Source organism: Marmota flaviventris, chromosome 5 (genome assembly GCF_047511675.1).
Source record: "Marmota flaviventris isolate mMarFla1 chromosome 5, mMarFla1.hap1, whole genome shotgun sequence".
NCBI lineage: Eukaryota > Metazoa > Chordata > Mammalia > Rodentia > Sciuridae > Marmota > Marmota flaviventris.
In genome coordinates this window covers 41,439,847-41,455,206 of record NC_092502.1, presented here as the reverse complement: position 1 = coordinate 41,455,206, position 15,360 = coordinate 41,439,847, and positions in this window count along the sequence as shown.

Genomic DNA, 15,360 nt, shown 5'->3' with positions numbered 1-15,360 from the left:
CCATCACAAAGACTGGCACACAATCTGAAGAGCACTTGAGGATTTGTAAGGTTTTTTTTTTTTTTTTAAATATATTTATATTTATTTATTTATTTTAGGTGTAGATGGACACAACACAATGTCTTTATTTTTATGTGGTGCTGAGGATCGAACCCGGGTCCTGCCCATGCTAGGCAGGCGCTCTACCGCTGAGCCACAATCCCAGCCCGGATTTGTAAGGTTTTAAAAGTCCATCCATGGCCCCCTACAGGCCCCAGGTTTAAATCTCCAGACCACAGTTTATATCTGTAAAGTTCCCTGTACACACAGTATGCTGAGGTACTATCATCAGACCCACCCTTCATTCTGGACCCCCAATTCTCCTGTCTGAAAGAGGGGGCCGTGAATCTGAAGAACAGCCACCAGAGGGCGCCCAGTCCCAAACAATGCCCATTCTGAGCAGGTGGAAGGCAAGGCCTTGGATTCCAGAAGAGCCCTCTGGTCCCAAGGACTAGTAATGCCATCCAAAGCTATTGAGCACTTACTGTGTTTCAGGTGCTATGCTTAGGGCTTTGCATGCATCGGTTCTCCAAATCTTCACAGCAACCCTGTGAGGAAGGTCAGGGTTACAGATCAAATACCTTGAAGATGCCCTAGAAAGGGAAGAAAATCATAAATATGTAAGATATATATACGTATTATATCTATTATATACATACATACACATGAATGAGCACACATACACCCACATGTATTTGTGTATATGTATATATGAACCATGGTCTCCAGTGCACAATGGTTTTGACAATGATTTTTCAACTTTACTTTTGTAATACACATTCAGTAGAAACATACTTTAATTTTTGAATTTTGATCTTTTCTTGTGGTATTTGTATGTAGAGTGATACTCTCTATGATGCTGGACAATGGCAGCTCCCAGTCAGCCACCAATCACAAGGGTAAACTACCAACACTCTGTGGTGTACTGTGCTACCAGCATTTGGGGATACCAGTATTCCACAAATTACAGGAGATAGTCAACACTCCATTATAAAATAAGCTTTGTGTTAGATTATTTTTCCCAACTGTAGACTGATGCAAGAGTTCTGAGCACATTTAAGATAGGTAAGCTGTGACATTTAGCAGGGTAAGTTTATTAAATGAATTTTTTTACTTACAGTATTTTCAACTTAAGATGGGTTTATTGGAGTGCAAGCCCCACATAAGTATAGACTTTTATAGATACATATGTATATACAGAGGGTTGTATTTGAAGATAAACAATATATCTTCAGTAGCAGAAGATTTCTACTGAACTCTATTATAAGAAAATAACAGATGAGATGAAGTAGTAAATAGAAGTAAAGTCTGTCCCAAAATTAAGGGATTGTGAGGGTGGATTGTGACAAACTGGTCAACGTGCCCTTCTTAAGCAGGTTGTAGATACCAGTTCAGCTGATTGTTGCTATAAGCAATCCAGGCCCAGTTTTTCCAAATCTTTCCAATTTCTGGGAGGCAAAGTCAATTTTGTGGATCCCCTGGCAGCTGAGATAGGTGATCAGAGATGTTGCTGACACGTGGCTCTATATCTGGGCCTTCCCAGACCATCTGCACCACCACCCGGTGCTCAAACAACACAGAAACACTGGGGTCTGGTGGGTACCTCGGGCATACTGTGCATGCAGGGAACTTTACAGATATAAACTGTGGTCTGGGAGTTTTTAACCTGGTACTTGTAGGAGGCCGTGAATGGATTCAAAAGAACCCACAAGTTCTCAAGTGCCCTTCAGACTGTGTGCCAGTCTCTGTGATGGCACATCTCTGGAGAAAATCCCCACAGCTTTTCTCAAATACTCATCCAGGCCCTGTGAAGCCTGCAGAAGATGAATGAACTCATTCAGCAAATATTTACTCAGTCCCTTGCCAAGTACTGGGGACAGGCCACATGCATCCAGTAGGGCTCCTTTTCAATCCTGGACTCTGAATTGAGAGGCGGATATGCTTTGTAGAAGAGCAATTGATTTGCCCAGGGGATAAATTACCAACACTTCTGGAAGATTTCCTTTCAGATCTCCCACTTACCTTCATCAGAATGCTAATCAACACTTTCAAGATGCATTATTCAATTTCCCTATCTGCCTTCAACCAGAGGCAATTGGCAAACCCATTTCAAACTGTGGCACCCTTTCTCCTATCACACCTAAGTATCCAGTCTGCTCCTCACCAGAGAGAAACGAAACAAGCCCCACCAAGTCATTAAAAATGGGAAAAGAAAACCAGCACCATCCGTTTAAATTTTTCATGCCACATCTGGGAGGTGAGAGTGGTCCAGGAATGAACTCATGGTGGCCAGGTGGGTGGGGGAAGGGACCCCGCTTTGTAGTGCTGCTGAGGAAGCCTGGAACAGAGGGCCAGCAGAGCACATCAGCGGGGAGCTTAGTGATTTTTTCCAAGCACTGACAACCCCCACACCCTTGGCCTGTGTTGAATTAGCCAGGCAGAGGAAGCAGCTGTTGGAGACACCAAACAGGGCAATGTGGAATGGAACCTGAGCGGGGCTCAAGGACAGATGAAAAAAACGGCCCAGATCCTCCTTGAAAAAGCTCACACAACTCCCCCAAGATATGCACACTTCCCAAAGCACCTCCTGTCCTCTGTATCTCTGCACTCTTACTGTCGTTCTGTCTACAACATATGCATTTAGTATCTTTCTCCATTGCCCAGAGGGAAACTCCGTAAGGGAATCTGATCTGTTCCCCACCAGGCAACTGGTACAGGGCCAAAGGGTAGGCACTCAATGAAGGACTGCCGGTCCCTTCTGGGCCTCATTTTTCTAAAGCTCCTTCAGACAGCACCATTGGATCCTGAAAAACTTCATGGATTTGCAGAAAATGCAAGCCATCCCCTGCTGTACCTCTGCCCAGAGGTGCCTGAACCACGTGACCCCATTTCCCTTCTAATCACAGCCTGGATGGAGGCCCCACTGCTTTTCCCAACACAATGCACTGCTTACTGTCTTAAGGACTCAGGAGTGAAAGCTGCTGGCCATGTCTCCGGGGTGACCAAAGGTTAAGCAGTGAGTTCTCCAGTCACTTGTCACTTTCTGATGGCTCCTAATAGGACTCAACAAGTCCTAGTGACACTTCCTAAGCAAAAGCTCCCGATTAGCCTCCGAGCTGTTGCTAAGGGACACAATGCTCACACATTTGAGAAAGCACAGCAGCCTCCTGTAACCATGGAAGGTTAACTCCCCACCCCCAACCAAGAAAGATCCCAGAACAAAAAAAAAAATAGCCTGACGCAGCCCAGCCTGGAGGAGGTTCCCTTATGCAAGTGTGACTCTGAGAAAGCTACCTGAATGACTGCAGGCCTGGAAGCCTGTGACCTCTCTGGGGAGGGCAAGACACCTTCATGGATGAATGTCCCTCTTCCAAGGGCTCATTAATGCTTGTGTGAAGTGCAGAATCGGAAGGGCCCTTGAGGCTGCAAGCCAAGGAGTTTCAATCTACCTATGCAGACAGGCACGCACACCTCCATTTTATGTTTATTCCACTCTTCCTTTCTTCCCTCCAAGGGTGGAACTCCTAAGGGAAAGGAACTCCAGGAGAAACACATCTATGTAACCCAACTTACACAGGTCAAGCTGGCAATGAAAGTACCTTCAGCCCTGGGTCCCAGGCACAGCAAGCTCCTGAGGCTCACCCTGACCTCGCCCAGCCTTGGGAAGGAGGCCAGGAGGCCAGCTCCCACTGTGGAAAACCCACCCACTCACTGACTGTTGGCCTGCTCTTGCTCCTCTGCTTCCCCTAGCAAGCAGTGGGGACATCCTCAGGGAAGAGACACAATATGGGGGGAAAATTATGTGGGCTCTGGTCCCCAGAGATCTGGGTCTGTAGATAATAAGGGAGAGGAGGATTGAGGGAAAAACTGAACATTTGAGAGAAATGGTGATGGAGGAGTTTGGGGCTCTCCCCAATCCAGGAATGCTCCCCTCCAACTGCAGCAGGAGAGAAATGGAGGCCAGGTCAGGGTGCAGAGACGCCAAGACAGTCAGCAGAGAGGACAAGAGGGAAGAGGAGTGTGCCAATGTCCCCAGAAACCAGGGCTGTGGCTGAACCAGCAACCCCACACTGCCAGGCCCTTCTGGATTGAGCCAGAGACCAGTTCAGCCACGTGTCAGTGTACGTGGGGTCTCCAAAAGAGCCAGCCCCTGCCGTGCACCCAGGAGGCATGACATGGAGGAAGGAATTCAGGCAAGGACAAAGTAACTTATTGGGAATTTTAAAACTGTGGATTTCAGGTCTTCAGAGTATTGAGTCAGAAATAACTGGGTCAAACAAAGCCCACCGTGCCACGACACGCATGCATGGATGTGGCATCAGCTACACGGGCAGACAAAGAGGCCATATGTCTTGGGAGCAAGGGACATGTAGAGACTGCCTGATAGGCCTGACCCACACTCCCCAAGATCAGTATCTCACCCTGCCCTGGCAGACTTGGAGCACATTGGGGAAATAAAAGACAAAAGAAAACAACTTAAATATGCCAAATAAAAATGTAACAGGACAATTCTGGGTGTCTGATGGCAGGTGCATAGGCCAGCAGGAGAGCGAGAAGGAGTGGGAATGTTGAGGGGCATGCAGGCCTGGTACTGGTTGTGAACAGATCTCACTCCACCCCAGGCATGGGCTAGCACCTAAACCCCACGCAGTCACCTACAGGGATCAGTTCTCCCAATGTTGACATCAGACCCGAGCAGGAGTAATTGGGTTTTCCTAGAGTTGTATGTGTGTGTGGTGTGTGTGGCCACAGGATTGCGGAACAAGAGAGTGTGCATCCGGTTCACAGTAGACCTCCTGCCATCCAGAGAGCGACTGTCCATAAATGACATCAAAGAGCAAGGAAAAATAGAAGGGAGAAGAGGAGATAGGAGGAGGAGGGAGAAGAAAAGAGTGGGAAGGAAAGGGTATAGCACAGTGTTGACCCTGGGTCTAGCTCACCCCTGATGCTCTGCTTCCTACCGGATCTTCCTTAAACCCTGTGATCTGTTCAGATGACCTTTCAGTTCACCACCAAATAAACTCCATTTTTGCTTAAGCTAATTTGAATTGGTTTTCTGTCACTTACCTCCTCAGACTCCTGATGAACACAGATGTGATCCTGGGGCTTCTTTTCCTCGCCCTTTCCTTGGGTCTGGTCTTCAGCTTCTGTGATTAGAAGTGCCAAGGCCAAAATCTGCCAGGACTGTTAGTCTTGAGATGCAGTGAGATTCTGGACAATGAGGAGGTCCAGGTTAAACTGCTTAAGAGAGAATAAGCAAGGCATGGGGCCTAGCAGGACTGCTATAGGACCCAGGGTCACCAGCCCCTCCGTACATGGGAGAAGAGTCTTCCTACTGTGCCCAGGCTACAGGTTTGGAAAGATCCAGAATTAGCACATTGGGCATTCCTGTGAGGTATCTCTCCACCGCTATGGAGGCAGCAGGTAAGAATGTGGCCAACAGGAATACAAAGGAAAGGTGGGACAAGGCTGCTAGCAAGGTGACTACAGTTATTGTGCTTATTGGTGAGGGTGACCCCTCAGAGACTCCAGAAATAGCCAGTAGACACTTTGAGTATAACCAGTTTCTAGCCTGTGAGGTTGCTGCTATAAATAGGAAATACATAGCTTTATTTCTTAGGTTCAGTCTGGCAAAGTGGGACTATTTCAGTTACATAAATGCAACCTGATATTGGATTTCTGGGGACTTCTGCTTTCCATGAGCATGGATTATTGGGAGCAGCATGAATCTCAAAAGCTATACCACTGACTCAGATGCCAGGGGGAGAGCAGTGACCACCCCAGACCTGAGCAAGAAAGGAAATGGCTTTTTGAATCATTTCAATGATAGACAAAATACAACTCCAGGATTTCATGCTCTGCTCAAATCCATCACAGAAAGGACACTGCAGCAAGGCAGAGCCCCTAGTGCCTTCCCAATCCACAGAACTAACCTCAATGCCCCCGAATCCTGGCCAGCCCTGCGGAAGGGGAGCATGCTGTCTCTCTGATACCAGGCTGTTTTTTTCAGATGCAGCTTCACATAAAGCCATTCACAAAATTCTCATTGTTGGTGACATGAGCATGAGCAGAATATATATTCTGTGCATCAGCAAAGATTATAGAGTGTCATCTCATGACACTGCTTCTTCTGAAATGCACATGATTTTCTGAGCCCTAGGCCCCCTGAGCCTCTCAGTCCCCAAGCTGAGTTCAGAGGCAAGTGACTTCCCTTGTGTTGGAGGCTGCAGGGTGAGGGTGCTACAGATAAGAATTCTAGTCACTCTGTAGATTCTCAGTGTTTCCCAAAGGGTAGAAACACCATTTTCCTGATTCTTAAAGACCTTTGGTCTGTCCTCTCCTGCAAATATATGATATGAAAAATTCAGCTTGAGGCAAAACATAGGGATACTTTCTGAAAAAGGGAGCTAACAGCTTATTCCAGACATGTGAGGAAACCAAGGGAATTATTATTCTGCACCCAGCCTGAAAGTCACAGGTCAACTCTCAGAGACTGAAAGTGTTCCCCAAGCTCATGGCATGTGGCTGACTACCTTGGGTCTCTGCTGCATGGGCAGAAACAAGGAGGTGGAGTTGGAGGTGAGAATAGGACTGGGCCCAAGCCTCCAACACAGAGGCACAAAAGAAGAGGAGGAGGGGGAAAGTGGGCCCATACGTGCTCCCACATCAGCCCACTTGGATGCCGCCTGAGGACATATGTAGCAGATGTCAGTGGCTTCACCTTCTTGATGGGCAGAGACTCCTGCAGGACTCAATGGAGGGCACACCAGAAAACCACGAGCAAAAGGCAGCAACATGTGAGGATGCTCTATGGAAAAGAGAAAATCACACAGAATCTGAACATGGCCCAGACCTTGGTGTCTCCTCCTTATGAGCTATGGTTACCCACGGACACAAACCACCACTAGTGCAGAGCAGGGAAGCCTGGACCTGGGTAGCCTCCCTGTGTCACACCATAGGCCTCTAAGTTCAGGAAATGGTGGGGCCATTGCATTGGTCCCAGTTAAAAGAGATTCGCTGTCTGGGAGCAGATGCTCTATGTGCCCAGCATGACCACCATTCTGTTCTGTGAAGAGCTGGCATGACTTTACAAGAAAGGAAAATACGGTTGTGCTGAACTATTGCATCTGTGGCCCCAGTGAGAGATGATACACGCACTGTGCATTCCCTCCTGCATGGCCACTAAGCATAGTCATGTGACTTGCTTTAATTAATAGGGCATTAGCAAATATAGCAGGAGCATTGGCTTCATAAATTCACGCCCACTGGATCATGTCCTACAGCAAGCCACCTGCCGCGTTGTCAAGGAGTTCTGCTACACTACTGAATGTGCAGAGGCATATGGAGAGAAACCTCAGAAGACCAGAGGCCTCACGTACTTTCCAGCCTTGTCGAGCCCCCAGTTTAGAGCAGCCACAAGAGTGATTCAGCTATGTGGAGCAGAAGAGCTGCCCAGCTGGGCCTTGCCAACTACAGAACCATGAGAAATAGTAGTGCTGTCACTTCAGACCCCTTAGTTTTGAGGTAGTATGCTACCCGTAATAGATAACTAAAACGCAGGGGCTAAGGATGGTTCAGGAACTTTTCACATCATACCCAGTCCATTTATAGGAGAGTAATCTTACCCATGCATCCCCAAAATGATCTACTTCTGAATCCTCAGGCCTGGTGCCTCAACCAATAGTATCCAACAAATGCAAGTCAGCAGGTGTTAATGAAACTGCATTCAGGGTTTCCACCTGCCCAGGTCAGCTGTGCTCCACTTAGAAACCCTGTTTCTAGACACCAGTAGAACCTCTGCCCTGCCCTGAAAACCAGCTTTGGCCATCTTATGGGAGGATGAATGCAACCAGTTAACCCAGGCTTCAGCTCAGTCACAGGTCACAACATGTGAAGGACGGGATGGGTTCCAGAACTCCCACTCTGAGGGCCTTGCAGCCTCACTGTAGAGAACAGAGTGATCCCGGGACAGAGAAGTGGATTTCCAAGGGATTTTTTTCTCCTCTGAAATACATTGCACCACATTACATTAAAATATAATGTACCACATTTTTATTGGTGCACTATAGTTATGTATAGTGATGTGATTCATTGTTGTGAATGTATATACACATAATATAATACTATAATTGGGTCAATACTATTCTCCAGTATTTCTCCTTTCCCTCCCTTCTTCCATCTCCCTCATCCCTTTCCTTTACTCTACTAATCTCCCTTCTATTTTCATGAGATAACCCCCACATTTCTTCTCCTCTTTTCTCTCTACAGAGAAAAAAAAAAAAGCTTTTTTCTCTGTTGAGAGAAAAAAGAGCTTCCACATATAAGAGAAAACATATGACCCTCAACATGATCCTGGGTTTGGCTTGTTTTGCTTAACATCATTTTCTCAAGTTCCATCCATTTTCCTACAAATGTCGTAATTTCATTTTTATGGCTGAATAAAATTCCATTATGTGTGCATACCACATTTTCTTTATTCTTTCATCCATTGATAGACACCTAGGCTGGTTCCATAGTTTGGTTATTGTGAATTATGCTCCTATAAACATAGGTTTGCATGTATCACCATAGTATGATGACTTTAATTCTTTAGGATAAATACCAGGAGAAGTATAGCCTAGTCATATGGTGGTTCCATGCCTAGTTTTTTTAGGAACTTCCATACTGATCTCCCTAGTGGTTGTACTAATTTACAATCCCTCCAGTAGTGTAAGTGTTCCTTTTTCTCCACATTCTCTCCAGCTTTTATTATATTTGTATTCTTGAGGGCCGACTTTCTGACTGGAGTAAGATGAAATCTCAGTGTAGTTTTGATTTGCATTTTCCTAATTGTTAATGATGTGAAACAATTTTTCATATATTTGTTGGCCATTTGTATTTCTTATTTTCAGAAGTGTTCATTAGGTTATTTGGAGGAGTTTTGGTGCTAAGTTTTTGGAGTTCTTTATATATTCTAGATATTAATCCCCTACAGAACAGTATCTAGAAAAGATTTTCTCCTATTCTGTAGGTACCCTCTTCACACTCTTAATTGTTTCCTTTGCTGTGCAGAAGCTTTTTAATAAGAGTGGTGGGCAATACAGAGGAGATGTCACAAGGAAATGAGTGGGTTATTCTCTGCTACAGTTTGTTGAATGCCTCTCAATGGCCCATGTGTTAAAGACTTGGTCTCCAGGATGGCACTATTGAGAGGTGGTAGAATCTTTAGGACATGAGGTCTAGTGGGAGTCCTTAGGTCACTGGGGATGTGCATTCAAAGGGGATTGTGGGATCCTAGACCCTGCCTCTTTCCCTTTTCTCCATGGCTCATGAAGTAAGTTGTTCTGCTCCGCCTTGCTCCTGCCATGATGTGCATCCTTGACACAGGCCAAAAAAACTGGGTCCAATCATTCATGGACTGGAACTTCCAAAACTGTGAGCCAAAATAAACCTTTTCTAGTATAAGTTAATCACCTCAGGTATTTTGTTATAGCGACAGAAAGCTGACTAAGATATTACCCACTGGTCATTGGTAACTTCCTCTTAGGATTTCCAGTCTTACAACTGTCTGAGCACTTTCATATACTTTATCTCATTTAATTGGGACAACAACCCATTGAGGTAGGCAGGGAAGAATTCATTACCTCCTTCTAATAGACAAAGCATAAGTAGAGGGGCTGGGGATATGGCTCAGTTGGTGGAGTGCTTGCCTCACATGCACAAGGCCCTGGGTTATATCCCCAGCACCATAAAAAAAAAAAAGTTTAAGTAGAGCAGGGGTGCCTTCCAGTGGGACAATCTATGAATTAAAGGCTCAACTAGCCTGGGTGAAGAGTGGGAGCAAATGAACAGACTGAATGGTAGAAATGTCCTTAGGCTAAGCAAGGAGTACAGATCACTGTCCCTAGAAGGCAGCCTGGAGAGAAGAGACACTGGTTGATGGGTATTTCTCAAAATGGTCCTGGGACTTCCAGCTGAAGATCCCCTAGGACATACATTACTAAGATAGATCCACAGAGTGAGGATGGGTTAAAATGCTCTCATCGGATGGCCAACTATATTTGACACTATTGCCCCAGATCTCCTGCAGGATGGCATGGTTATCAGGTCACCTGACTGATAGGTGGTAGAGATAGGACTGGACCCCAAGCCAGGTGCAGAGCTCTAGCTAGCTCAAGGTGGAACTGATCCAATTTGGGGAGGCTATTTGGGATTCGGGCATGCAGAAAAGATAGGGAATGAAACATGAAGGCAGCAGAAAAGAAAAGAAATAGGGGTGAAGAACTCAACCCCCATCCACCCTATCCTATGCAGCATCTCCGTCATCAGACAGCCTTGCTATGAAGTGAAAACTCACAGTAAAAGAGACAGTAAACACCAGAGTCCAAGGACGACTTAACTTGGATTATGTCTCCAGTTTCTTGGAGCTGAGGAGATGTCATCCATGTACAGGGACATGGGCAGCATCCTCTCCCACTTCTGTCCTGGAATCTTAGGACTCACCTGGAGTCTGAGCAGAGTCCTGAGACAGACTACCTTCCAAGGTGTCCTGGCACTAGACCAGCTGGGGGAAGTGGGGGGGGGGCTCATCTCCATCATGCCTTTGGGTTCCTGGGATTAAGATGGCCATATGGAAAGCTCCAACAGGCTGAGCAAGTGAGGTGGGGGTGAGAGACAGAGGTGGGATGGGCTCCACTCCTCTTCCTGCCCCAACTTGTAGGAAACACACAGGAGCTGGCTCTTCGTACCGGAGATGTACTTTTTTTTCTCTCTCTCTCACCCTTTCCTACTCTTTGTGACTGAAACTGAGCCACTTCCGTTCTGCATCAGGAGAAAATGTGCTGTTTAAGTGCATTCATAATTAGACCCAGGTAATTCGCTCTTTAATAATCAGCACGCTGCTCCCTCTAGCCCACTAAACCTCCTCCTGTCTCCCTGCTTCTATTTTCATCCCCATCCCCGCCCAGGTGGGGATTCCTTAAAGGGGCCCTGCTGGCCTGTCATCTCTTCCCTCCATTTCTAAACGGTCCTGGTGGGGCCCCCAGGGTGGCCCTTTTCCTCTGTCATGATTCAGAATGAGGCTCTGAGATAGGGCTCCATGGAGCCAGAGAGGCAGATTTTGAGAAAGGGCTCTATTTTGGGAGTGTACATATGAAAGAGCCCAGCCCACTCACCCACTGGCTCAGCAGAGCCCAGCCCTGGACCCTCCCAAGCAAAATGATAAGTTTCTCTTCCACCCTGGTTGTCCTCTCAAGTGGGCACAGGGAGGGTGAAAAAGTATCCTCAGTGATATGACTGTCACTGTCATCACGAGTTGGGACCCACATACTTCCTCCCGGAAGCCCCAGCCATGCAGGCAGAGGGGCTGGAGGAGGCAGGCGGATGAGGCCCTTGAGGAATGAGGAAGGACCCAAGAGGGGGGAAAGAAGAAAAAAGCAAATTGCTTTTACTATTTTGTTTTATACTGTTTTCTTAAAATATTATTCTCATTACAAAAGTAAACCATGGTCACTGGAGTAATTTTCTAAAAGCCTCAGCAACTAAAAAAAAAAAAAAGAAAATCACCTCTTAATCCAACCATCCAGGGATAACGATTAGTGGATATTTGCTTGAGGCTTCCTTTGCATATTTATATAAAAATCTGCAAACACAAGTGAGGGAGAAGTATAAGGTTTGGTTTGGTTTTAATCTCTGTCAAGAGCTCCCACACCCCCACCCCCGCCATCCCTCCAAGATGGGGGAAATCTCAGCAAGGCTGGAGAGCCCACCCAGCATACCTGGTGCTGCGTAACCTCCGTGGCTATGGTCACTGCCTCCCACCCACTGGCCTCTATGTCTACACTGGCATCGCCATACCCCTCTTCCAATCTGCTTCCTATGGGTTGGGCCTGCAGGCTGCTGCTCCGTGGACTAGTATGTGACTTCTCAGCATGGCTGTGCATGCTCAGCCAGAGAACCTCTTGGCCTCCTCTCAGAGATCCACCTAAAGCTAAGGTTTCCTTATCTCCTGACCAATTCTCCTTACCTCACACTCTACCCTGTCCCAAGATGCAGGAGATAGTTTCTAACTTCGGCAATGAAAACATTTGCCCCTACTCAGGGCTGCCACATAAGGTCGAGTAGTTTGTGCATCGTGCAAAGATGTCTGACTGAAATGGATGCAACAGGAAGCCAATTATAATTCACCCATGGGTGCCATATGCACTAGCCACAGCCCTGCCCTTTCTCATCATATGTTGTTCCAAGCCTCAGCCTGGACTTCTGAAATGCCAATAATTTGATTCATTTGTTAGCTGGATGTTGCAATGTCCACTGTCCTTGTGCCTTCCCTGAGGCAATTACTGTTGAACAGTCTGGCTGCTGCTGACTAACTACAAGAAAGGATCACAGGTGTCAGCAAATGCAGGAAGAACACCCTGGTTTATGATGGTCTCATACTCACCCACACATGTGGATATGTTCATACTGCAAATGCACAGCACATTCACAGCTCCAAATGCTGAGTTTGGATCTTAATGTTCAGAACAAAAACCTGAGTTTCAAAAAGTATGACAGATAATCTGAAGGAGCTAGGGTACAGGAAGCCCCATGAGGAAAAACTAGGGATAGTCCCTGTAGTCCCTGGAGAATGCTAGCCCCAGCCTTTCAGCACCCATTGGGGGATCTGCAGGACACTGCCTTTCTCGCCTAGGTAGGCGAATTCAAGAACAGGAGACCGGCCTGGATGGCAGCCTGTCATATCTTGAAATGCCCTTAACACCCCAAGTGTCTTCTTTGGTTCCACCCGCTCACTGTTGCTGCCCAGTGCCATTCCTGGGGGAGTGTGATCTTAAAGGCTTTTTCCAAGAAGGGGCCAGATGACTCCAAGTCATCCAGCCCACTTCTCCCATCCCCCAGACATGGGCCCACAGGGGTGGGAGAGGCCCCTTCCCCAACAAAGCTGGGATGAGAGGCCCCTTCCCCAACAAAGCTGGGGTGCAGAAGACCACATGTACCTCACCAGAGGAAGTGACAACCTAAGGTCCCTTGTAGACCTGAGAGGAGGAGCACCATAGATTCCTACAGCCTCTGCATAAAATGGCAATGCTAATGGAGTTTCCAATATAGATTTTAAAATGCCACTTAAAGGACAGCTCTGGTTCTCTCACTTAAAACTTCTTCACATTTCCTCGTGAATCAGGCCACGGGCCTCTGGGTGCCTCCCTCCCTCCCTCTCTCCCTATGAAGGAGTAACAAAGCAAAAGGGATCATCTTTCTGGATTCTTGCTAACCATGAGCTGCTTCTCTGTCAGGGGACTTTGTCTGCCCCTCCCCATATCTACAGTCCCTTCTGCCCAAGCCTCAGGGCCACCAGTTAGGGCCCTGCCACTCCCAGAGGGAGAAGTCAGCCCTGCACAAGAAGAACAAGGACAGAAAGGAGAGCTCCTTTAAATGGTGGCCAAAGGGAAGGTTTGCATCAGGAGACTGGTAGTAGGGAGTCTTATCCAAACACAGGAGGATGAGGTCCATCTTTGGTCATCCTCCAGTATCTTCAAGTGATTGGTTCCAGGACCCCCTACCCCCCCCCACTCCGCCCATAGCAAAATCCTTGCATGCTCAAGTCTCTTATATAAACAGGTGTATAAGCTCTCCATGTGCCTCCTCTCATGTGCTTGAAATCATCTCTAGATGAATTAAAATACCTAATTTGTTATAAATGCTATGGAAATCATTGTTAGGACTACATTGTTTATAAAATAACAAGGACAAAAATGCCTGGACGTGTTCAATACAGGCCCAGTTTTTTGGTTTGGGATGTTTTCCACCTGCAGTTGGATGACTCTCCTCATGCAGAACCTGCAGCTTCAGAAGGCCGACTGGAGTTTTGTGGGAGAGAAACCCAGTTGTTGTTGTTTTATAACTTTGGGGAGAAAAAAAATAGATATATAATTTCAAATCCTGGGGGAATGTGCTTCTGAGTTTTGTAAACTTGGATGTTCTTCCTCTTTCTAGTCAGGGGGCTGTTTCGGAACCTGAAGAAGGTTGAGTCAGATGCCCTTTCCCAGTCCTCCCTTGGTGGCTGGAAGCCAATCCAGATAGGGTGGTTTTGTTTGCTTTTATATTTGGGATCTTTGTCAGATTTTTTTATGTTTTCAATTTATTTTGATTCTATTTCTTGTACTAAATAAGTATTCACTTTAAAACCTTAGTCTGGAATCTCATTCTCAGTCTGTTCTCTGTAGTCATATTCTGGAGTCTTATGAGCTTGTATATCTTAGGGGTCTTTTGAGAATAAGCTCCAGACAACCTAGATATCCCTTTGAGGATGGACCATGGGGTGAGCAAAGGGCAGGAGACTGCTGTCATTTCAGTGTCCCATAACAGGGCTTTGGGCCTGGCAATAGCTGCACCAGTGGAAATACTTACGGCAGGAAGAGAAAGAAGGCCAGCAAGGACCTGAAGCCTGCAACATATCTGGGCTTCACACCACCTAAGAGAGCAGTGAGTCACTGGCTTCAAGGGGGAGCTGGCCAACCTCCTGGACTCTGACCTCAGCCCAGACTCAGAGGTCAACCCATGACTGAAGCCTAGGAAGGCAGAATCTGAGGCACATGGTCAGATCCAGCAGAGGGCAGCTGGGACTGTCTCAAGGTGTCATCAGCCCAAGAGAGTGCAGGAAGGAAGGGTAAGCTGAGGCCAGGGCCTGGGAGAGGGGACTTCTGAGGAGAGGTGAGTCTTGTTGAGTCTTCAACCCCTGGCACTTGCCTCTTCCTCCAGGACTGGACAGCCTTCTGCAAAGGGTCACCAGCCCCAGCCTCAGCAGAGGAAAGAGGATCCTGCCCTGGATTAGTGAGCCCAGTGCTGCCACCACTTCATACATCCTGCCTGACAGGGGATTACTAAAAGCGTCGATAAGCCAGGAGGAGACACTTTTAACTTAAGGCTCTTCCTACCAAGTTCTCCCCTCCCCTCCTCTCCTAAGGCTCCCATCAGCACCGTGCTCTAAAGCCTCCCTGTTGCCTGGTATCTTCAGGTACTTCCTCAATGAGTTCTTTGGCCCCAGCCTTGCTACCTGGCCCCAGACCAGTCCTTGAAGCCATTCTCCATCAGTGTCACTGAGAGGAGGAGCCTCTTCCTCCACTAAGCTTCACTCTCCCCTTCCTTGCTACCTGTCTCTGTGTCTGTGTGGGAAATACTTCCTCTGGCTCCCAGCCTCTTCCAAGCAGAATCTCCCAAGTCAGGCACATAGAAGTATAGGGACAGGGAACTTAAGCTAGACTACCAGGTGCCCCTGAGACAAGCTACTAATCCCAAACAACCCTCCTGTTACCAAGTCCCCTCATTTCTTTTGTCACATGCTAG